The sequence below is a fragment of the Mobula birostris genome, chromosome 4 (assembly GCF_030028105.1).
Source record: "Mobula birostris isolate sMobBir1 chromosome 4, sMobBir1.hap1, whole genome shotgun sequence".
Lineage (NCBI taxonomy): Eukaryota > Metazoa > Chordata > Chondrichthyes > Myliobatiformes > Myliobatidae > Mobula > Mobula birostris.
This window is the reverse complement of record NC_092373.1, coordinates 2,929,118-2,954,962: the sequence shown is the minus strand read 5'-3', so window position 1 is coordinate 2,954,962 and position 25,845 is coordinate 2,929,118.

Genomic DNA, 25,845 nt, shown 5'->3' with positions numbered 1-25,845 from the left:
AGTGTAGAACTGGGAAGGGGAGGCGATGGGGAGGAGAGTGTAGAACTGGGAAGGGGAGACGATGAGGATGGGAGTGTAGAACTGGGAAGGAGAGACGATGAGGTGGGTGTAGAACTAGGAAGGGGAGACAATGAGGAGGAGTGTTGAACTGCGAAGGGGAGATGATGAGGAGGAGTGTGTGGAACTGGCAAGTGGAGACGATGAGGAGGGGAGTGTAGAACTGGGAAGGGGAGACAATGAGGAGGGGTCTTGAACTGGGAAGGGGACACGATGAGGATGGGTGTATAGAACTGGGAAGGGAAGACGATGAGGAGGGGAGTGTAGAACTGGGAAGGGGAGACGATGAGGACGGGAGTGTAGAACTGGGAAGGGGAGACAATGGCGAAGAGTGTAGAACTGGGAAGGGGAGACGATGAGGAGGGGAGTGTAGAACTGGGAAGGGGAGACGATGAGGAGGAGTGTAGAACTGGGAAGGGGAGACGATGAGGAGGAGTGTAGAACTGGGAAGGGGAGACGATGAGGAGGAGAGTGTAGATCTTGGAAGGGGTGACGATGAGGAATAGAGTGTAGAACTGGGAAGGGGAGGCGATGGGGAGGAGAGTGTAGAACTGGGAAGGGGAGACGATGAGGATGGGAGTGTAGAACTGGGAAGGAGAGACGATGAGGTGGGTGTAGAACTAGGAAGGGGAGACAATGAGGAGGAGTGTAGAACTGCGAAGGGGAGATGATGAGGAGGAGTGTGTGGAACTGGCAAGAGGAGACGATGAGGAGGGGAGTGTAGAACTGGGAAGTGGAGACGATGAGGAGGAGAGTGTAGAACTGGGAAGGGGAGACGATGAGGAGGGGAGTGTAGAACTGGGAAGTGGAGACGATGATGAGGGGAGTGTAGAATTTGGAAGGGGAGACGATGAGGAGGAGTGTCGAACTGGGAAGGGGAGACGATGAGCAGGAGAGTGTAGATCTGGGAAGGGGAGAAGATGAGGAAGAGAGTGTAGAACTGGGAAGGGGATACGATGGGGAGGAGAGTGTAGAACTGGGAAGGGGAGGCGATGAGGATGGGAGTGTAGAACTAGGAAGTTGAGACAATGAGGTGGGTGTAGATCTGCGAAGGGGAGACAATGAGGAGGAGAGGTTAGAACTGGGAAGGGGAGATGATGAGGAGGGGCGTGTAGAACTGGGAAGGAGAGACGATGAGGTGGGTGTATAACTAGGAGGGGGAGACAATGAGGAGGAGTGTAGAACTGGGAAGGGGAGATGATGAGGAGGAGAGTGTAGATCTTGGAAGGGGAGACAATGAGGAATAGAGTGTAGAACTGGGAAGGGCAGACGATGAGGATGGGTGTGTAGAACTGGGAAGGAGAGACGATGAGGTGGATGTAGAACTAGGAAGGGGAGACAATGAGGAGGAGTGTTGAACTGGGAAGGGGAGATGATCAGGAGGAGAGTGTGGAACTGGGAAGGGATACGATGAGGAGGGGAGTGTAGAACTGGAGCGGGAGACGATGAGGAGGGGAGTGTAGAACTGAGAAGGGGAGACGTTGAAGAGGGGAGTGTAGCTCTGGGCAGTGGAGACGATGGGGAGGAGTGTAGAACTGGGAAGTGGAGAAGATGAGGAGGAGACTGTAGATCTGGGAAGGGGAGACGATGAGGAGGAGAGTATAGAACTGGGAAGGGGAGACAATGAATAGGAGTGTGTAGAACTGGGAAGGGGAGAAAATGAGGATGAGAGTGTAGAACTGGGAAGGGGAGACGATGAGGAGGAGGGTAGAACTGGGAATGGGAGACGATGGGGAGGAGAGTGTATCACTAGGAAGGGGAGACGATGAGGATGGGAGTGTAGAACTGGGAAGGGGAGATTCTGAGGTGGGTGTAGAAATAGGAAGGGAAGACGATGAGCAGGAGTGTAGAACTGGGAAGGGGAGACGATGAGGAGGAGAGTGTAGAACTGGGAAGGGGAGACGATGAGGAGGGTAGTGTAGAACTGGGAAGTGGAGACGATGAGGAGGAGAGTGTAGAATTTGGAAGGGGAGACGATGAGGAGGAGTGTCGAACAGGGAAGGGGAGACGATGAGCAGGAGAGTGTAGAACTCGGAAGGGGAGACGATGAGGAAGAGAGTGTAGAACTGGGAAGGGGAGACGATGAGGATGGGAGTGTAGAACTAGGAAGTTGAGACAATGAGGTGGGTGTAGATCTGGGAAGGGGAGACAATGAGGAGGAGAGGGTAGAACTGGGAAGGGGAGACGATGAGGAGGGGAGTGTAGAACTGAGAAGGGGAGACGATGAGGAGTAGAGTGTAGAACTGGGAAGGGGAGACGATGAGGAGGAGTCTTGAACTGGAAAGGGGAGACGATGAGGATGGGAGTGTAGAACTGGGAAGGAGGGACGATGAGGAGGGGAGTGTAGAACTGGGAAGGAGGGACGATGAGGAGGGGAGTGTAGAACTGGGAAAGGGAGACGATGAGGATGGGAGAGTAGAAATTGGAATGAGAGACGATGAGGAGGAGTGTGTAGAACTGGGAAGGGGAGAGGATGAGGAGGAGTGTAGAACTGGGAAGGGGAGATGATGAGCAGGGGAGTGTAGAACTGAGAAATGGAGACGATGAGGAGGGGAGAGTATCTCTGGGAAGGCGAGACGATGGGGAGGAGAGTAGAACTGGGAAGCGGACAAGATGAGGAGGAGACTGTAGATCTGGGAAGGGGAGACAATGAGGATGAGAGTGCAGAACTGGGAAGGGGAGATAATGGGGAGGAGAGGGTAGAACTGGGAAGGGGAGACGATTAGAAGCGTGTGTAGAACTCGGAAGGGGAGACGATGCGGAGGGGAGCATAGAACTCGGAAGGGGAGACGATGAGGACGAGTGTAGAACTGGGAAGGGCAGACGATGAGGAGGGGAGTGTAGAACTGGGAAGGAGGGACGATGAGGAGGGGAGTGTAGAGCTGGTAAGGGGAGACGATGAGGATGGGAGAGTAGAAATTGGAATGAGAGACGATGAGGAGGAGCGTATAGAACTGGGAAGGGGAGACGATGAGGAGGAGTGTAGATCTGGGAAGGGGAGACGATGAGGAGGAGAGGGTAGAACTGGAAAGGGGAGACGATGAGGAGGGGAGTGTAGAACTGGGAAGGGTAGACGATGAGGAGGGGAGTGTAGAACTGGGATGGGTAGACGATGAGGAGGAGTGTAGAACTGGGAAGGGGAGACGATGAGGAGGGAAGTGTGGAACTGGGAAGGGGAGACGCTGAGGAGCGGAGTGTAGAACTGGGAAGGGGAGACGATGAGGAGGAGAGTGTAGAACTGGGAAGGGATACGATGAGGAGGGGAGTGTATTAGTGGTAAGGGGAGACAATTAGGAGGGGAGTGTGGAACTGGGAAGTGGAGACGTTGAAGAGGGGAGTGTAGAACTGGGAAGGGGAGACGATGAGGAGGAGTGTAGCTCTGGGCAGTGGAGATGATGGGGAGGAGTGTAGAACTGGGAAGCGGAGAAGATGAGGAGGAGACTGTAGATCTGGGAAGGGGAGACGATGAGGAGGAGAGTGTAGAACTGGGAAGGGGAGACGATGGGGAGGAGAGTGTAGAACTGGGAAGGGGAGACGATGAGGAGGAGTGTTTAGATCTTGGAAGGGGAGACGATGAGGAATAGAGTGTAGAACTGGGAAGGGGAGACGATGAGGATCGGAGTGTAGAACTGGGAAGGAGAGACGATGAGGTGGGTGTAGACCTAGGAAGGGGAGACAATGAGGAGGAGTCTTGAACTGGGAAGGGGAGACGATGAGGATGGGTGTATAGAACTGGGAAGGGGAGACGATGAGGAGGGGAGTGTAGAACTGGGAAGGGAAGACGATGAGGAGGGGATTGTAGAACTGGGAAGGGGAGACGATGAGGACGGGAGTGTAGAACTGGGAAGGGGAAACAATGAGGCGGGGAGTGTAGAACTGGGATGTGGAGACGATGAGGAGGGGAGTGTAGATCTGGGAAGGGGAGACGATGAGGAGGAGGGTGTAGAACTGGGAAGGGGAGACGATGAGGACGGGAGTGTAGAACTGGGAAGGGGAGACAATGGCGAAGAGTGTAGAACTGGGAAGGGGAGACGATGAGGAGGGGAGTGTAGAACTGGGAAGGGGAGACGATGAGGAGGAGTGTAGAACTGGGAAGGGGAGACGATGAGGAGGAGAGTGTAGATCTTGGAAGGGGTGACGATGAGGAATAGAGTGTAGAACTGGGAAGGGGAGGCGATGGGGAGGAGAGTGTAGAACTGGGAAGGGGAGACGATGAGGATGGGAGTGTAGAACTGGGAAGGAGAGACGATGAGGTGGGTGTAGAACTAGGAAGGGGAGACAATGAGGAGGAGTGTAGAACTGCGAAGGGGAGATGATGAGGAGGAGTGTGTGGAACTGGCAAGAGGAGACGATGAGGAGGGGAGTGTAGAACTGGGAAGTGGAGACGATGAGGAGGAGAGTGTAGAACTGGGAAGGGGAGACGATGAGGAGGGGAGTGTAGAACTGGGAAGTGGAGACGATGATGAGGGGAGTGTAGAATTTGGAAGGGGAGACGATGAGGAGGAGTGTCGAACTGGGAAGGGGAGACGATGAGCAGGAGAGTGTAGATCTGGGAAGGGGAGAAGATGAGGAAGAGAGTGTAGAACTGGGAAGGGGAGGCGATGAGGATGGGAGTGTAGAACTAGGAAGTTGAGACAATGAGGTGGGTGTAGATCTGCGAAGGGGAGACAATGAGGAGGAGAGGTTAGAACTGGGAAGGGGAGATGATGAGGAGGGGTGTGTAGAACTGGGAAGGAGAGACGATGAGGTGGGTGTATAACTAGGAGGGGGAGACAATGAGGAGGAGTGTAGAACTGGGAAGGGGAGATGATGAGGAGGAGAGTGTAGATCTTGGAAGGGGAGACAATGAGGAATAGAGTGTAGAACTGGGAAGGGCAGACGATGAGGATGGGTGTGTAGAACTGGGAAGGAGAGACGATGAGGTGGATGTAGAACTAGGAAGGGGAGACGATGAGGAGGAGTGTTGAACTGGGAAGGGGAGATGATCAGGAGGAGAGTGTGGAACTGGGAAGGGATACGATGAGGAGGGGAGTGTAGAACTGGAGCGGGAGACGATGAGGAGGGGAGTGTAGAACTGAGAAGGGGAGACGTTGAAGAGGGGAGTGTAGCTCTGGGCAGTGGAGACGATGGGGAGGAGTGTAGAACTGGGAAGTGGAGAAGATGAGGAGGAGACTGTAGATCTGGGAAGGGGAGACGATGAGGAGGAGAGTATAGAACTGGGAAGGGGAGACGATGAATAGGAGTGTGTAGAACTGGGAAGGGGAGAAAATGAGGATGAGAGTGTAGAACTGGGAAGGGGAGACGATGAGGAGGAGGGTAGAACTGGGAATGGGAGACGATGGGGAGGAGAGTGTATCACTAGGAAGGGGAGACGATGAGGATGGGAGTGTAGAACTGGGAAGGGGAGATTCTGAGGTGGGTGTAGAAATAGGAAGGGAAGACGATGAGCAGGAGTGTAGAACTGGGAAGGGGAGACGATGAGGAGGAGAGTGTAGAACTGGGAAGGGGAGACGATGAGGAGGGTAGTGTAGAACTGGGAAGTGGAGACGATGAGGAGGAGAGTGTAGAATTTGGAAGGGGAGACGATGAGGAGGAGTGTCGAACAGGGAAGGGGAGACGATGAGCAGGAGAGTGTAGAACTCGGAAGGGGAGACGATGAGGAAGAGAGTGTAGAACTGGGAAGGGGATACGATGAGGAGGAGAGTGTAGAACTGGGAAGGGGAGACGATGAGGATGGGAGTGTAGAACTAGGAAGTTGAGACAATGAGGTGGGTGTAGATCTGGGAAGGGGAGACAATGAGGAGGAGAGGGTAGAACTGGGAAGGGGAGACGATGAGGAGGGGAGTGTAGAACTGAGAAGGGGAGACGATGAGGAGTAGAGTGTAGAACTGGGAAGGGGAGACGATGAGGAGGAGTCTTGAACTGGAAAGGGGAGACGATGAGGATGGGAGTGTAGAACTGGGAAGGAGGGACGATGAGGAGGGGAGTGTAGAACTGGGAAGGAGGGACGATGAGGAGGGGAGTGTAGAACTGGGAAAGGGAGACGATGAGGATGGGAGAGTAGAAATTGGAATGAGAGACGATGAGGAGGAGTGTGTAGAACTGGGAAGGGGAGAGGATGAGGAGGAGTGTAGAACTGGGAAGGGGAGATGATGAGCAGGGGAGTGTAGAACTGAGAAATGGAGACGATGAGGAGGGGAGAGTATCTCTGGGAAGGCGAGACGATGGGGAGGAGAGTAGAACTGGGAAGCGGACAAGATGAGGAGGAGACTGTAGATCTGGGAAGGGGAGACAATGAGGATGAGAGTGCAGAACTGGGAAGGGGAGATAATGGGGAGGAGAGGGTAGAACTGGGAAGGGGAGACGATTAGAAGCGTGTGTAGAACTCGGAAGGGGAGACGATGCGGAGGGGAGCATAGAACTCGGAAGGGGAGACGATGAGGACGAGTGTAGAACTGGGAAGGGCAGACGATGAGGAGGGGAGTGTAGAACTGGGAAGGAGGGACGATGAGGAGGGGAGTGTAGAGCTGGTAAGGGGAGACGATGAGGATGGGAGAGTAGAAATTGGAATGAGAGACGATGAGGAGGAGCGTATAGAACTGGGAAGGGGAGACGATGAGGAGGAGTGTAGATCTGGGAAGGGGAGACGATGAGGAGGAGAGGGTAGAACTGGAAAGGGGAGACGATGAGGAGGGGAGTGTAGAACTGGGAAGGGTAGACGATGAGGAGGGGAGTGTAGAACTGGGATGGGTAGACGATGAGGAGGAGTGTAGAACTGGGAAGGGGAGACGATGAGGAGGGAAGTGTGGAACTGGGAAGGGGAGACGCTGAGGAGCGGAGTGTAGAACTGGGAAGGGGAGACGATGAGGAGGAGAGTGTAGAACTGGGAAGGGGAGACGATGCGGAGGGGAGCATAGAACTCGGAAGGGGAGACGATGAGGACGAGTGTAGAACTGGGAAGGGCAGACGATGAGGAGGGGAGTGTAGAACTGGGAAGGAGGGACGATGAGGAGGGGAGTGTAGAGCTGGTAAGGGGAGACGATGAGGATGGGAGAGTAGAAATTGGAATGAGAGACGATGAGGAGGAGCGTATAGAACTGGGAAGGGGAGACGATGAGGAGGAGTGTAGATCTGGGAAGGGGAGACGATGAGGAGGAGAGGGTAGAACTGGAAAGGGGAGACGATGAGGAGGGGAGTGTAGAACTGGGAAGGGTAGACGATGAGGAGGAGTGTAGAACTGGGAAGGGGAGACGATGAGGAGGGAAGTGTGGAACTGGGAAGGGGAGACGCTGAGGAGCGGAGTGTAGAACTGGGAAGGGGAGACGATGAGGAGGAGAGTGTAGAACTGGGAAGGGATACGATGAGGAGGGGAGTGTATTAGTGGTAAGGGGAGACAATTAGGAGGGGAGTGTGGAACTGGGAAGTGGAGACGTTGAAGAGGGGAGTGTAGAACTGGGAAGGGGAGACGATGAGGAGGAGTGTAGCTCTGGGCAGTGGAGATGATGGGGAGGAGTGTAGAACTGGGAAGCGGAGAAGATGAGGAGGAGACTGTAGATCTGGGAAGGGGAGACGATGAGGAGGAGAGTGTAGAACTGGGAAGGGGAGACGATGGGGAGGAGAGTGTAGAACTGGGAAGGGGAGACGATGAGGAGGAGTGTTTAGATCTTGGAAGGGGAGACGATGAGGAATAGAGTGTAGAACTGGGAAGGGGAGACGATGAGGATCGGAGTGTAGAACTGGGAAGGAGAGACGATGAGGTGGGTGTAGACCTAGGAAGGGGAGACAATGAGGAGGAGTCTTGAACTGGGAAGGGGAGACGATGAGGATGGGTGTATAGAACTGGGAAGGGGAGACGATGAGGAGGGGAGTGTAGAACTGGGAAGGGAAGACGATGAGGAGGGGATTGTAGAACTGGGAAGGGGAGACGATGAGGATGGGTGTATAGAACTGGGAAGGGGAAACAATGAGGCGGGGAGTGTAGAACTGGGATGTGGAGACGATGAGGAGGGGAGTGTAGATCTGGGAAGGGGAGACGATGAGGAGGAGGGTGTAGAACTGGGAAGGGGAGACGATGAGATGGGGAGTGTAGAACTGGGAAGGGGAGATGATGAGGAGGAGAGTGTAGAACTGGGAAGGGGAGACGATGAGGAGGGTGTGTAGACCTGGGAAGGGGAGACTATGGGGAGGGGAGCGTAGAACTGGGAAGGGGAGACGATGAGGAGGGGAGTGTAGAACTGGGAAGGGGAGACGATGGGGAAGAGTGTAGAACTGGGAAGGGGAGACGATGAGGACGAGTGTAGAACTGGGAAGGGCAGACGATGAGGAGGGGAGTGTAGAACTGGGAAGGAGGGACGATGAGGATGGGAGAGTAGAAATTGGAATGAGAGACGATGAGGAGGAGCGTGTAGAACTGGGAAGGGGAGACGATGAGGAGGACTGTAGAACTGGGAAGGGGAGACGATGAGGAGGAGTGTAGAACTGGGAAGGGGTGACGATGACGAGGAGAGTGTAGAACTGGGAAGGGTAGACGATGAGGAGGAGAGTGTAGAACTGGGATGGGGAGACGATGAGGAGGAGTGTAGAACTGGGAAGGGGAGACGATGAGGAGGAGAGTGTAGAACTGGGAAGGGGAGTCGCTGAGGAGGGAAGTGTAGAACTGGGAAGGGGAGACGATGATGATGGGAGTGTAGAATTGGGAAGGGAAGACGATGAGGAGGAGTGTAGAACTGGGAAGGGGAGACGATGAGGATGGGAGAGTAGAACTGGGAAGGGGAGACGATGAGGAGGTGGGTGTAGAACTGGGAAGGGGAGACGATGAGGAGGAGAGTGTAGAACTGGGAAGGGGAGACGATGAGGACGAGTGTAGAACTGGGAAGCGGAGACGATGGGGAGGAGAGTGTAGAACTGGGAAGGGGAGACGATGAGGAGGGGAGTGTAGAACTGGGAAGGGGAGACGATGGGGAAGAGTGTAGAACTGGGAAGGGGAGACGATGAGGAGGGGAGTGTAGAACTGGGAAGGAGAGACGATTAGAAGCGTGTGTAGAACTCGGAAGGGGAGACGATGCGGAGGGGAGCATAGAACTCAGAAGGGGAGACGATGAGGACGAGTGTAGAACTGGGAAGGGCAGACGATGAGGAGGGGAGTGTAGAACTGGGAAGGAGGGACGATGAGGATGGGAGTGTAGATCTGGGAAGGGGAGACGATGAGGATGGGAGAGTAGAAATTGGAATGAGAGACGATGAGGAGGAGCGTGTAGAACTGGGAAGGGGAGACGATGAGGAGGAGAGGGTAGAACTGGAAAGGGGAGACGATGAGGAGGGGAGTGTAGAACTGGGAAGGGTAGACGATGAGGAGGAGAGTGTAGAACTGTAAAGGAGAGACGATGAGGTGGGTGTAGAACTAGGAAGGGGAGACAATGAGGAGGAGAGTGTGGAACTGGGAAGGGGAGACAATGAGGAGGAGAGTGTGGAACTGGGAAGGGGAGACGATGAGGAGGAGTGTAGATCTGGGAAGGGGAGACGATGAGGAGGAGAGGGTAGAACTGGAAAGGGGAGACGATGAGGAGGGGAGTGTAGAACTGGGAAGGGTAGACGATGAGGAGGAGAGTGTAGAACTGTAAAGGAGAGACGATGAGGTGGGTGTAGAACTAGGAAGGGGAGACAATGAGGAGGAGAGTGTGGAACTGGGAAGGGAAGACGATGAGGAGGGGAGTGTAGAACTGGGAAGGGAAGACGATGAGGAGGGGAGTGTAGAACTGGGAAGGGGAGACGATGAGGAGGAGTCTTGAACTGGGAAGGGGAGACGATGAGGATGGGAGTATAGAACTGGGAAGGGGAGACGATGAGGAGGGGAGTGTAGAACTGGGAAGGGAAGACGATGAGGACGGGAGTGTAGAACTGGGAAGGGGAAACAATGAGGCGGGGAGTGTACAACTGGGAAGGGGAGACGATGAGGAGGGGAGTGTAGAACTGGGAAGGGGAGACGATGAGATGGGGAGTGTAGAACTGGAAAGGGGAGTTGATGAGGAGGAGAGTGTAGAACTGGGAAGGGGAGAAAATGAGGAGGGTGTGTAGAACTGGGAAGGGGAGACTATGGGGAGGGGAGGGTAGAACTGGGAAGGCGAGACGATGAGGATGAGTGTAGAACTGGGAAGGGGTGACGATGAGGACGAGTGTAGAACTGGGAAGCGGAGACGATGGGGAGGAGAGTGTAGAACTGGGAAGGGGAGACGATGAGGATGGGAGTGTAGAACGCGGAAGGGGAGACGATGGGGAGGGGAGCGTAGAACTCGGAAGGGGAGACGATGAGGACGAGTGTAGAACTGGGAAGGGCAGACGATGAGGCGGAGTGTGTAGAACTGGGAAGGGGAGACGATGAGGATGGGAGTGTAGAACTGTAAAGGAGAGACGATGAGGTGGGTGTAGAACTAGGAAGGGGAGACAATGAGGAGGAGAGTGTGGAACTGGGACGGGAAGACGATGAGGAGGGGAGTGTAGAACTGGGAAGGGGAGACGATGAGGACGGGAGAGTAGAACTGGGAAGGGGAAACAATGAGGCAGGGAGTGTAGAACTGGGAAGGGGAGACGATGAGGAGGGGAGTGTAGATCTGGGAAGGGGAGACGATGAGGAGGAGTGTGTAGAACTGGGAAGGGAAGGGGAGACGATGAGATGGGGAGTGTAGAACTGGAAAGGGGATACAGTGAGGAGGAGTCTTGAACTGGGAAGGGAAGACGATGAGGATGGGAGTATAGAACTGGGAAGGGGAGACGATGAGGAGGGGAGTGTAGAACTGGGAAGGGAAGACGATGAGGAGGGGAGTGTAGAACTGGGAAGGGGAGACGATGAGGACGGGAGTGTAGAACTGGGAAGGGGAAACAATGAGGCGGGGAGTGTAGAACTGGGAAGGGGAGAAAATGAGGAGGGTGTGTAGAACTGGGAAGGGGAGACTATGGGGAGGGGAGGGTAGAACTGGGAAGGCGAGACGATGAGGCTGAGTGTAGAACTGGGAAGGTGAGACGATGAGGACGAGTGTAGAACTGGGAAGCGGAGACGATGAGGAGGAGAGTGTAGAACTGGGAAGGGGAGACGATGAGGATGAGTGTAGAACTGGGAAGCGGAGACGATGAGGAGGAGAGTGTAGAACTGGGAAGGGGAGACGATGAGGACGAGTGTAGAACTGGGAAGCGGAGATGATGGGGAGGAGAGTGTAGAACTGGGAAGGGGATACAGTGAGGAGGAGTCTTGAACTGGGAAGGGGAGACGATGAGGATGGGAGTATAGAACTGGGAAGGGGAGACGATGAGGAGGGGAGTGTAGAACTGGGAAGGGGAGACGATGAGGACGGGAGTGTAGAACTGGGAAGGGGAAACAATGAAGCGGGGAGTGTAGAACTGGGAAGGGGAGACGATGAGGAGGGGAGTGTAGAACTGGGAATGGGACACGATTAGGAGCGTGTGTAGAACTCGGAAGGGGAGACGATGGGGAGGGGAGCGTAGAACTCGGAAGGGGAGACGATGAGGACGAGTGTAGAACTGGGAAGGGGAGACGGTGAGGAGTAGAGTGTAGATCTTGGAAGGGGAGACGATGAGGAATAGAGTGTAGAACTGGGAAGGGGAGGCGATGGGGAGGAGAGTGCAGAACTAGGAAGGGGAGACGATGACGATGGGAGTGTAGAACTGGGAAGGGGAGACGATGAGGTGGGTGTACAACTGGGAAGGGGAGACGATGAGGAGGGGAGTGTAGAACTGGGAAGGGGAGACGATGAGGAGGAGAGTGTAGAACTGGGAAGGGGAGACGATGAGGAGGAGAGTGTATCACTAGGAAGGGGAGACGATGAGGATGGGAGTGTAGAACTGGGAAGGGGAGATTCTGAGGTGGGTGTAGAAATAGGAAGGGAAGACGATGAGCAGGAGTGTAGAACTGGGAAGGGGAGACGATGAGGAGGAGAGTGTAGAACTGGGAAGGGGAGACGATGAGGAGGGTAGTGTAGAACTGGGAAGTGGAGACGATGAGGAGGAGAGTGTAGAATTTGGAAGGGGAGACGATGAGGAGGATTGTCGAACTGGGAAGGGGAGACGATGAGCAGGAGAGTGTCGATCTGGGAAGGGGAGACGATTGGGAAGAGAGTGTAGAACTGGGAAACGGATACGATGGGGAGGAGAGTGTAGAACTGCGAAGGGGAGACGATGAGGATGGGAGTGTAGAACTAGGAAGTTGAGACAATGAGGTGGGTGTAGATCTGGGAAGTGGAGACAATGAGGAGGAGAGGGTAGAACTGGGAAGGGGAGACGATGAGGACGGGAGTGTAGAACTGAGAAGGGGAGACGATGAGGAGGAGAGTGTAGAACTGGGAAGGGGAGACGATGAGGAGGAGTCTTGAACTGGAAAGTGGAGACGATGAGGATGGGAGTGTAGAACTGGGAAGGAGGGACGATGAGGAGGGGAGTGTAGAACTGGGAAGGAGGGACAATCAGGAGGGGAGTGTAGAACTGGGAAGGGGAGACGATGAGGATGGGAGAGTAGAAATTGGAATGAGAGACGATGAGGAGGAGCGTATAGAACTGGGAAGGGGAGACGATGAGGAGGAGTGTAGATCTGGGAAGGGGAGACGATGAGGAGGAGAGGGTAGAACTGGAAAGGGGTGACGATGACGAGGAGAGTGTAGAACTGGGATGGGGAGACGATGAGTAGGAGTGTAGAATTGGGAAGGGAAGACGATGAGGAGGAGAGTGTAGAACTGTGAAGGGGAGTCGCTGAGGATGGGAGAGTAGAACTGGGAAGGGGAGACGACGAGGAGGTGGGTGTAGAACTGGGAAGGGGAGACGATGAGGTGGGTGTAGAACTAGGAAGGGGAGACGATGAGGAGGAGAGTGTAGAACTGGGAAGGGGAGACGATGAGAAGGGGAGTGTAGATCTGGGAAGGGGAGACGATGAGGAGGAGTGTTGAACTGGGAAGGGGAGACGATGAGGATGCGAGTGTAGAACTGGGAAGGGGAGACGATGAGGAGGGGAGTGTAGAACTGGGAAGGGAAGACGATGAGGAGGGAGTGTATAACTGGGAAGGGGAGACGATGAGGAGTGGAGTGTAGAACTGGGAAGGGGAGACGATGAGGTGGGGAGTGTAGAACTGGGAAGGGGAGACGATGAGGAGGAGAGTGTAGAACTGGGAAGGGGAGACGATGAGGAGGAGAGTGTAGAACTGGGAAGGGGAGACGATGAGGAGGGTGTGTAGAACAGGGAAGGGGAGACGATGAGGACGAGTGTAGAACTGGGAAGCGGAGACGATGAGGAGTGGAGTGTAGAACTGGGAAGGTGAGACGAGGGGGAAGAGTGTAGAGCTGGGAAGGGGAGATGATGAGGAGGGGAGTGTAGAACTGGGAAGGGGAGACGATTAGGAGGGTGTGTAGAACTGGGAAGGGGAGACGATGGGGAGGGGAGCGTAGAACTGGGAAGAGGAGACGATGAGGACGAGTGTAGAACTGGGAAGGGGAGACGATGAGTATGGGAGTCTAGAACTGGGAAGGGGAGACGATGAGGAGGAGTGTAGAACTGGGAAGGGGAGACGATGAGGAGGAGAGGGTAGAACTGGAAAGGGGTGACGATGACGAGGAGAGTGTAGAACTGGGATGGGGAGACGATGAGTAGGAGTGTAGAACTGGGAAGGGGAGACGATGAGGAGGAGAGTGTAGAACTGTGAAGGGGAGTCGCTGAGGATGGGAGAGTAGAACTGGGAAGGGGAGACGATGAGGAGGTGGGTGTAGAACTAGGAAGGGGAGACGATGAGGAGGAGAGTGTAGAACTGGGAAGGGGAGACGATGAGAAGGGTAGATCTGGGAAGGGGAGACGATGAGGAGGAGTGTTGAACTGGGAAGGGGAGACGGTGAGGATGGGAGTGTAGAACTGGGAAGGGGAGACGATGAGGAGGGGAGTGTAGAACTGGGAAGGGAAGACGATGAGGAGGGAGTGTATAACTGGGAAGGGGAGACGATGAGGAGTGGAGTGTAGAACTGGGATGGAGAGACGATGAGGAGGAGTGTAGAACTGGGAAGGGGAGACGATGAGGAGGGAAGTGTAGAACTGGGAAGGGAAGACGATGAGGAGGGAGTGTATAACTGGGAAGGGGAGACGATGAGGAGTGGAGTGTAGAACTGGGAAGGGGCGGCAATGAGGCGGGGAGTGTAGAACTGGGAAGGGGTCACGATGAGGAGGGGAGTGTAGATCTGGGAAGGGGAGACAATGAGGAGGAGGGTGTAGAACTGGGAAGGGGAGACGATGAGGTGGGGAGTGTAGAACTGGGAAGGGGAGACGATGAGGAGGAGTGTTGAACTGGGAAGGGGAGACGATGAGGATGGGAGTGTAGAACTGGGAAGGGGAGACGATGAGAAGGGGAGTGTAGATCTGGGAAGGGGAGACGATGAGGAGGAGTGTTGAACTGGGAAGGGAAGACGATGAGGATGGGAGTGTAGAACTGGGAAGGGGAGACGATGAGGATGGGAGTGTAGAACTGGGAAGGGGAGACGATGAGAAGGGGAGTGTAGATCTGGGAAGGGGAGACGATGAGGAGGAGTGTTGAACTGGGAAGGGGAGACGATGAGGATGGGAGTGTAGAACTGGGAAGGGGAGACGATGAGGATGGGAGTGTAGAACTGGGAAGGGGAGACGATGAGGAGGAGAGTGTAGAACTGGGAAGGGGAGACGATGAGGAGGAGAGTGTAGAAGTGGGAAGGGGAGACACTGAGGAGGGTGTGTTGAACTGGGAAGGGGAAATGATGGGGAGGGGAGGGTAGAACTGGGAAGGCGAGACAATGAGGACGAGTGTAGAACTGGGAAGCGGAGACGATGGGGAGGGGAGTGTAGAACTGGGAAGTGGAGACGATGGGGAAGAGTTTAGTACTGGGAAGTGGAGACGATGTGGAGGGGAGTGTAGAACTGGGAAGGGGAGACTATTAGGAGGGTGTGTAGAACTGTGAAAGGGTGACGATGGGGAGGGAAGCGTAGAACTGGGAAGGGGAGACGATGGGGAGGAGAGGGTAGAACTGGGAAGTGGAGACGAGGCGGAGGGGTGAGTAAGACAGGGAGAGTGTTGATGGGGAGTCGTGTTTGGACAAGGAGGGAATGGCAAGGAGGAGGGAAAGTGGAATGTAGGACGGGGAGGGTGACGAGCGGAGGAGAGGGGAGGATAGGACTGGGATGTGCTGATGCGGGGTGGAGAGGGTAGGACAGGGAGGGTCTGAAGAGTGGGAAGCGATCGGGAGAGTAGAAAAGGGAGGGGGAGTTAGTGAAGGATAATGAGGGTTTTGAGGGTAGGTGAAGATATGAGGGATTTGTGGGAAGTTGAGAATAATGAGGGATTTGAATGACTGTGGCAGTAGTGAAGGATTTGAAGGAAGGTGAATATTGTGAAGCTGAGGGTACTCAGGGACTTGAGGGACATGGATGATGAGAGAATTGAAGGAGAATACTGAGGAATTTGTGGGGAGGTGAGGATGGTAAGGGATTTGAGTGATGCTGGTAATATTGAGGGATTTGAATGAAGGTAAGGATAGTGAGGGATTTGAGGCACAGTGGGGTTAGTGAGGGGTTTGAGGAAAGGTGAAGATTGTGTGTGAGTTGAGAAGCACTGAAGGATATTGAGGGATTTGAGGAAGGTGAGGATAGGGATGGAGTTGTGAGACAGTGTGTATAGTGATGGATTTGAGGGAATGTGATGGATTGTGCAGGATTTGAGAGAAGGTAAGGGTAATGAGGGATTTGAGTGACAGTGGGGATGGTGGTGAATTTGAAGGAAGTTAAAGATGGTGAGGCATATGAGGGAACTTGAGGATAGTTTGATTTATGGAAGGTGAGGATAGTGAAGAATTTGAGAGACGGTGAAGGATATTGATGGATTTGAGGGACGGTGAGAATAGTGAGGGATTTGAGGGAATGTGTGATTATTGCGGGATTTGTGGGAAGGTGCAGATAGTGAGGGATTTGAGGGACAGTGAAGGATGGTGAAAGATTTGAGACAAGATGAGGATAGCGAGGGATTTGAGTGAGAGTGGGGATAGTGACGGACTTGAGGGAAGATAACGATAGTGATGGATTTGAGGGAAGGTGAGGATAGTGAGGTATTTGAGGTACGGTGGGAATAGTGTGTGGTTTGAGGGAAGGTGAAGATTGTGAGGGATTTAATGGACGCTGGAGGATAGTGATGGATTCGAGGTATGGTAAGGATGGTGAGGCATTTGAGAGAAGGTGAGGATAGTGAGGGATTTGAGAGGCAGTGAGGACAATTATGGAAAGAGCAAAGGAGAAGATAGTGAAGGATTTGAGGGACGATGAGTATAGTAAGGGATTTCTGATAACATGGGTTTTGAGGGAAACTGAGGATTGTGTTGGAGTTGAATGACGAGAGGAGAATGAGGCAATTGGGGGAAGGTGAGGATAATGAGAGATTTGAGGGAAGGTGAGGATTTAGAGGGAGTTGATGGAAAGTGAAGAATGTGAGGGAATGAGGGAATGGCAGTGATTGATTTGAGGGGCAGTGAGGATAATGACAGGTTTAAGGGAAGGTGGGGATAGTGAGGAATTTGAGGGAAGATGAAGGTGGTGGGGCATTTTTAGGAATATGCAGATAGTGAAGAATTTGAGGAACTCTGAAGGATAGTGATGGATTTGAGGGAAGCCGAGGATAGTGAGGAATTTGAAAATGCTGAAGGATTGTAAAGGATTTGAGGGATGGTTGGGATAGTGAGGAATTTCAAGGAAATTATGGATAGTGAGGGGTTTGAGGAAAGGTGTGGGCACGTGGCCAAATGGTTAAGGCATTGGACGAGCTACCTGAAGGTTGTGAGTTCGAGCCCCAGCCAAGGCAACGTGTTGTGTCCTTGAGCAAGGTACTTACTCACACAGTGTTCTGCGACGACACTGGTGCCAAGCTGTATGGGTCCTAATGCCCTTCCCTTGGACAACATCGGTGTTGTGGAGAGGGGAGACTTGCAGCATGGGCAACTGCCGGTCTTCCATACAACTTTGCCCAGGCCTGCACCCTGGAGAGTGAAGACTTTCCAGGCACAGATCCGTGGTCTCGCAAGACTAATGGATGTCTTTATTTATGAGGATAGGTGAGGGTAGGTGTTTTGATGAAAGGTGAGGATAGAGAGCAATTTGGGGGAAGGTGAAGATATTGAGAGATTTGAGGGATGGTGAGGATATTGGGGGATTTGAGGGAAGGTTGGAGAGTGAGGGTTTTGATAGATGGTGAGGATAGTGAGGGATTTGAGTGACAGTTTAGAATACTGAGGGATTTGTGGGAAGCTGAGGATAGTGAGGAATTTGAGGGAAGGTGAGGATCGTGAGGGGTTCAGGGATGATGAAGCATAGTAAGGGATTTGAGAGAATGTGAAGGATAGTGAAGGATTTGAGGGAAGGTGAAGGATAGTGAGGGATTTATGGGACAAAAAGGATAGGCAGGAGTTTGATGGACAATGAAGATCATGAGGGATTTGAGGGATGGTGTAGGATTCTGAGAAATTTGGTCAGGGTAGTGGGGGATTTGTGGGACAGTGACAGATAGTGAGGGAATTGAGGGAAGGTGAGGATAGTAAGTGATGTGAGGGAAGCTGGGGATAGTGAAGGATTTGAGGGTAGGTGTGGATAATGAGGGGATTGAGGCAAGGTTGGGATGGTAAGGGATTTGAGGGAATCTGGGTATAGTGAGGGATTTGAGAGACGGTGATGGATACTGAAGGGTTGGAGGAATGGTGGGGATAGTGAGGGATCTGAGGGAAGGTGAATATTGTGAGGTTGTTAAGAGAAGGTGGGGATGGTGGGAGATTTGAGGGAAAGTGAGAATAGTGAAGGATTTGAATGATAGTGAGGGATTTGAAGAACAGTGAGGATAGTGAAGGTTTGAGGGACAAAAGGATAGTGAGGGAAGATGAGGATAGTGATGGATTTGATGGGCAGTGGTGATACTGAGGGATTTGAGGGTAGTGTGGGATATGAGGAACAGTGAAGTATAGTGAGGGATTGGGGGAATGTGAAGGATATTGAGTGATGGGAGGAACAGTAAGGATATTGAGGGATTTGAGGGATGGTAAAGCATAGTGAGGGATTTGAAGGTAGGTGGGGATAGTGAGGGATTTGAATAACGGTGGGGATAGTGATGGATTTGAGTAAAGTTGAGGATAGTGAGGTGTTTGAGGGAAGTTGGGGATTGCGAGGGATTTGAGGGACAGTAGGGATAGTGAGGGATTTGAGAAAAGATGAGGATAGTGCGGGGGGGTTTGAGGGAAGGTACAGATAGTGAGGGATGGTGTCAAGAAGTGATATCAAGAAAACAACCTCTCTCTCAATGTCACAAAAACAAAGGAGCTGGTTGTGGACTACAGGAGGAATGGAGACAGGCTAACCCCTATTGTCATCAATGGATCTGGGGTTGACAGGGCTAACAGCTTTAAGTTCCTCAGCATCCATACCACCGAGGACCTCGTGTGGTCTGTGCACACCAGTTGTGTGGTAAAAAGGCACAACAGTGCCTCTTTCACCTCAGATGGTTGAGGAAGTTTGCTATGGGCCCCCAAATCCTAAAAACTTTCTCCAAGGACACAGTTGAGAGCATCCTGACTGGCTGCATCACTGCCTGGTATGGGAACTGTACCTCCCTTAGTCTCAGGACTCTGCAGAGAGTGGTGCGGACAACCCAGCGCATCTGTAGTTGTGAACTTCCCATGACTCAGGACATTTACAAGGACGGGCGTGTAAAAAGACCCGAAGGATCACTGGGGACCCAACTCACCCCAATCATAAACTGTTCCAGCTGTTTCAAACAGAGACGTAACGTGAAGATTTTTACTCCTCATGTATATGAAGGATGTAAGTAATAAAGTCAATTCAAATTCAAGTTTGAGGGACGGTAGGGATAGTGAGGGATTTTAGAGAAGGTGCAGATAGTGATGGATTTGAGGGAAGGTAGAGGTAGTGAGGGATTTGATGGAAGGTGATGATAGAGATGGATTTGAGGGAAGGTGTGAAAGTTGAGGAATTTGAGGGGTGGTATAGATAGTGAGGGATTTGAGGGAAGGTGAGGATAGTGAGGGATTTGAAGAAAGGTGAGGATCGTGAGGGAAGTTGGGAATTGTGAGGGACTTGAGGGACACTGGGGATAGTGATGGAATTGAGGAAAGGTGAAGATAGTGAGGGATTTGAGGGAAGGTGGTATAATGTGGCAGTTTCGAGGATTTGATCCTGAGTTCGGTGCTGAGCAGCTCCCAGGCTCCCCCTGGTGACGGTGCTGGCAGTTGCAGCCCTTCCTCGGACACTTCATATCCTCGCCATCCATCCGAGGCTACGCCTTCTAGTGTCTTGGACTCACCCATTGTTGGAAACATCCTCTCCACATCCAATCTGCACTGCTTGCTAGAAGCAATACATCAGAAAAACACATACATTAGAGTAATCATATAACCATATAGGGGTCGCCAACCCATCGATCGTGATCGACCAGTCAATCTTTGAGACTTTCCCAGTAGATCCCGAAGAAAAATCAAAAATAAATACACAAATTCTGTTGTAATGTGAGCATTATAAACGTAAGTAATACTAGTTAGGATAACAGTAATATAGCAATATTTTCACTGAAAAGCTGTTTGTAAAGAAAGATTGTTTCTGGGTTGCGGGAGTTTAGTTCCGTTCTTTCTGCCCAGTGTGCATGTGTGTAGTTCCCCCGCCATGCACCGCGTTTTCAGCGTAGCCTGTGCTGCATCAAAGTGACCAATTAGATTAGGTAACAGTACGGACTGTCGCAAACGTCAATGTACCGCAGTGTCCCCAACCTCCGGGCTGTGAAGCAGGCAGGGGTGCAGCCGTAGTCAGGAGGCACACAACACATCTTTAAAAAAAAAGCCGAAATAAACAAGCTAATTAATTAGGTGAACGTCAGCTCAGATCAGAGGCAACACAATCGGCACTCGCTCGTGATATCCTGATAGCATGGCGGAGGCTCCACGAAGGAAGGCGAAAAAAGCAAATTCCATCCAGAATGGGAAGAGGAATTTCTGTTTACCTTGGTGAAAGACAAGTGCGTATGTATGTTGTGCCACCAAACACAAGCACTGACTAAAAGAGGGAATCTGGAGCGGCACCGCAACACCAACCACCAGGAATTTAAAGACACCTACCCCCCAAAGAGCACAATTCGTGCCTGGAAAGTTGAGCTGAAATCGGGGATGAAGGCCCAGCAATCGTTTTCCACAAAACATGCTGCTCAAAATAAGACTGCTATTGAAGCATCATTTCGTGTAAGTCACCTTTTGGCTAAACACAAGAAGCCTTTTACAGATGGCGATTTATTCAAGGAAGCAATGACCATTACCACAGAGACTGTTTTTAATGACTTTAAAAACAAAAACGACATCACAACCGCAATACATAATATACCGCTTGGCCCTGCAACAGTGACAAGGAGGGTAGAGTCACCGTCAGAGTTTGTGGATCGACTTGTCACTCTGTGAATATTTTTTCACTACAGTTCAACGAGTCCCTGGGTGTAATGCAAACAGCTCAGCTTGTTGTATTTGTCAGAATGGCTTTCCAGGATTTTACAACAAAGGAGGACTTCCTCACTCTTTTGCAATTAAAGGAAAGAACGAGAGGTGAGCATATTTACAATAAGTTTAAAAATATGTCCGTGAAAATGACATCCTCATTCATAAACTGGTGGCAATTACACCGAGCAATGCACGGTGTGCGCATTAGTTTTATAGTACTGAAAGTCAGTGCCTACTTCGGGTCAACTTATCTATGTGAAATTGCATTTTCACAGATGAAAATTATTAAATCTAAGTACAGGAGCCGACTTACTGACAGACACCTCACTAGGGTTGCCAACTTTCTCACTCTCAAATAAGGGACAAAAGTAGCAGTCAAATCCCGAGACATTTGTGTTTACCCCAAAAAGACTACAATGACCATGAAACCTTGCGCGGGCACCTGTGTGTGCATGCGTGTACGTGCCGATTTTTTTACCCCATGAATCGGTTTTGGCTTAATCTTCATTATTTCTACTTTATATAGGCTGTGTATTTATCATATCATTCCTGCTTTTACTATATGTTAGTGTTATTTTAGGTTTTATGTGTTATTTGGTATGATTTGGTAGGTTATTTTTTCGGGTCTGGGTACGCTCAAAATTTTTTCCATTTAAATTAATGGTAATTGCTTCTTCGGCGTAAAGCATTTCAGCACGAAAGGTTTCATAAGAACGTTCTACCTTAGCGGGGGAAATACGGGACAGTTGGCAACCCTACACCTCACAGACTGTCTCAGACTGGCTGTCTGTAGTTATGAGCAAAATTTCAGGGAACTAGCAGAAAGTATTCAGCCCCAGTCATCACACTGAGTGCAACAGTCAATTTTTATTCATTTATTTTTCATGTTGAAATAAAATTAAATAATGCAACTTAGAATTAAAGGTGTGAAGTATCATAATATTCTTAAAGAAAGACAGCTATGGCCTGTTTGATATGCTAGTTACAGTGTTCTCTTGTTTGAATTAATTTGAAAGTTTGGCAAAAGTATTTTGTGTAATTCAAATACAATTCGCCCAAATAAAAGGCATCAAATTGGAAGTACAATCTGAGCTGTTTTTTCTCTAAACAATTTAGTAGGTAGATCTTGTTTTTCACTGAGGTTGAGGTAGGGGATCTTGGGCTTAAAAAGGTTGGTGACCACTACTATATAACAATTACAGCATGGAAACAGGCCATCTTGGCCCTTCTAGTCCGTGCCGAACTCTTATTCTCACCCAGCCCCACCGACCTGCACTCAGCCCATAACCCTCCATTCCTTTCCTGTTCATATATCTATCCAATTTAACTTTAAACGACAACATCGAACCTGCCTCAACCACTTCTGTTGGAAGCTCGTTCCACACAGCTACCACTCTCTGAGTAAAGTTCCCCCTCGTGTTCCCTAAACTTTTGCCCTTTAACTCTCAACTCATGTTCTCTTGTTTGAATCTCCCCCACTCTCAATGGAAAAAGCCTATCCACATCAATTCTATCTATCCCCCTCATAATTTTAAATATCTCTATCAAGTTCCCCCTCAACCTTCTACGCTCCAAAGAATAAAGACCTAACTTGTTCAACCTTTCTCTGTAACTTAGGTGATGAGACCCAGGTAACATTGTAGTAAATCTTCTCTGTACTCTCTCTATTTTGTTGACATCTTTCTATAATTCGCTGACTGAAACTGTACACAATACTCCAAATTTGGCCTCACTAATGCCTTGTACAATTTCAACATTACATCCCAACTCCTATACTCAATGCTCTGATTTATAAAGGCCAGCATACCAAAAGCTTTCTTCACTACCCTATCCACATGAGATTCCACCTTCAGGGAACTATGCACCATTATTCCTAGATCCCTTTGTTCTACTGCATTCTTCAATGCCCTACCATTTACCATATATATCCTATTTTGATTAGCCCTACCAAAATGTAGCACCTCACATTTATCAGCATTAAACTCCATTTGCCATCTTTCAGCCCACTCTTACAACTGGCCTAAATTTCTGCAAGCTTTGAAAACCTACTTCATTATCCACAACTCCATCTATCTTAGTATCATCTGCATACTTACTCATCCAATTTACCACCCCACCATCCAGATCATTAATGTATATGACAAACAACATTGGACACAGTACAGATCCCTGAGGCACACCACTAGTCACCGGCCTCCAATCTGACAAATAGTTATCCACCACTACTCTCTGGCATCTCCCATCCAACCACTGTTGAATCCATTTTACTACTTCAATATTAATAGCTAACGATTGAACCTTCCTAGCTAACCTTCCTTGAGGAACTTTGTCAAAGGCCTTACTGAAGTCCATATAGACAACATCCACCGCTTTACCCTCGTCAACTTTCCTAGTAACCCCTTCAAAAAATTCAATAAGATTTGTCAAACATGACCTTCCACGCACAAATCCATGTTTGCTGTTCCTAATCAGACCCTGTCTATCCAGATAATTATATATACCATCTCTAAGAATACTTTCCATCAATTTACCCACCACTGACGTCAAACTCACAGGCCAATAATTGCTAGGTTTACTCTTAGAACCCTTTTTTAACAATGGAACAACATGAGTAATACGCCAATCCTCCGGCACCATCCCCGTTTCTAATGATATTTGAAATATTTCTGTCAGAACCCCTGCTATTTGCTATTTCCATACTAATTTCCCTCAAGGTCCTAGGGAATATCCTGTCAGGACCCAGAGACTTATCCACTTTCATATTCCTTAAAAGCGCCAGTATTTCCTCTTCTTTAATCATCATAGTTTCCATAACTTCCCTACCTGTTTCCCTTATCTTACGCAATTCAATATCCTTCTCCTTAGTGAATACCGAAGAAAAGAAATTATTCAAAATCTCCCCCATCTCTTTTGGCTCCACAAATAGCTGTCCACTCTGATTCTCTAAGGGACCAATGTTATCCCTCACTATCCTTTTGCTATTAATATAACTGTAGAAACCCTTTGGATTTATTTTCACTCTACTTGCCAAAGCAACCTCATATCTTCTTTTAGCTTTTCTAATTTCTTTCTTAAGATTCTTTTTACATTCTTTATATTCCTCGAGCACCTCATTTACTCCATGCTGCCTATATTTATTGTAGATATCTCTCTCTTTCTGAACCAAGTTTCCAATATCCCTTGCGAACCATGGCTCTATCAAACTTTTAACCTTTCCTTTCAACCTAACAGGAACATAAAGATTCTGTACCCTCAAAATTTCAGCTTTAAATGACTTCCATTTCTCTATTACATCCTTCCCATAAAACAAATTGTCTCAATCCACTCCTTCTAAATCCTTTCGCATCTCTTCAAAGTTAACCTTTCTGCAGTCAAAAATCTCAACCCTGGGTCTAGACCTATCCTTCTCCATAATTATATTGAAACTAATAGCATTGTGATCACTGGACCCGAAGTGCTCCCTAACACAAATCTCCGTCACCTGACCTATCTCATTCCCTAACAGGAGATCCAACACTGCCCCTTCTCTAGTTGGTACCTCTATGTATTGCTGCAAAAAACTATCCTGCACACATTTTACAAACTCCAAACCATCCAGCCCTTTTACAGTATGGGCTTCCCAGTCTATGTGTGGAAAATTAAAATCTCCCACAATCACAACCTTGTGCTTACTACAAATATCTGCTATCTCCTTACAAATTTGCTCCTCCAATTCTCGCTCCCCATTTGGTGGTCTATAATACACCCTCATAAGTGTTACTACACCTTTCCCATTCCTCAATTCCACCCAAATAGCCTCTCTAGACGAGTCCTCTAATCTATCCTGCCAGAGCACTGCTTTAATATTTTCTCTAACAAGCAATGCAACACCTCCCCCTCTTGTCCCTCCAATTCTATCACACCTGAAACAATTAAATCCAGGAATATTTAGTTGCCAATCACACCCCTCCTGTAGCCATGTTTCACTAATAGCTACCACATCGTACTTCCAGGTATCAATCCATGCTTTAAGCTCATCCACCTTTCTTATAATGCTCCTAGCATTAAAATAAATGCATTTAAGAAATTTTCCACCTCTTACTGTGTGTTTATCACTAACGGTGCAAACAACTTTACTATTTCTTTTTCTTCTTTCTCCCCTACATCTGTTCCTGCATTCTGTTTCCTCACCCCCCTTTGTATCTATTTTAAATCCACCAGAGCCTCTCTAGCAAACCTACCTGCAAGAATATTTGTCCCCCTCCAGTTCAGATGTAGACCATCCCGCCGGAACAGGTCCCACCTTCCCTGGAAAACTGCCCAATTATCTATAAATCTGAAGCCCTCCCTCCTGCACCTTGTCTTCAGCCACAATAGATCTCAAATTAAATTAAATTATAAGTGCAAAATGAGAGGAAAAAAACAAAAAATATATAAATGTTGTGTTCATGGGTTCATGTCCATTCAGAAATCTGATGATAGAAGTGAAGAGGATGTTCCCAAAATGTTGAGTGTGTTTCTTCAAACTGCTGAATCTCCTCCTTGGTGGTAGCAATGAGAAGAGGACAGGTCCTGTGTGATTGAGTTTGCTAATGTTGGATGCCACTTTTTTGAGGCATCACATTTTGAAGTTGGCCTCAGTGCTGGGGAGCCAGTGCCCATGATGGAGCTGGTTGAGTTTACAACTTTCTGCAGCTTTTTCTGATCCTGTGCAGTGGCCCCTGTGTGCAGCCAGTTAGAATGCTCTCCACAGTACATCTGTAGAAAATTGCAAGAGTCTTTGGTGACAGACAAAGTCTCCTCAAAATTCTAAAGAAATATAGCTGCTGTTGTGCATTCTTTGTAATTGCATCGATATTTTGGGCTGTGGAGAGATCTTCAGAGATGTTGACACCCAAAGTTGAAACTGCTCACTCTTTCCACTGCTGATCCCCCAGTGGAGACTGATATATGTTCCCTCATCTTCCCCTTCCCGAGCCCAAACTCAGTTCCTTGGTGTTACTGTTGTTCAGTGCAAGGTTGTTGGTGTAACACCACTCAACCAACTGATCTGTCTCAGCCCTGTATGATAATGCTGGTGATCAATGTCTGGATGATCGTTGACGTCTGACTGATCTGTCTCAGCCTTGTATGATAATACTGGTGATCAATGTCTGGGTGATGGTTGGCGTCTGACTGGACTGTCTCAGCCCAGTATAATAATGCTGGTGATCAATGTCTGGGTGATTGGGATACACAAGTTATCACTATATGCAGATGATCTGTTACTGTATATCT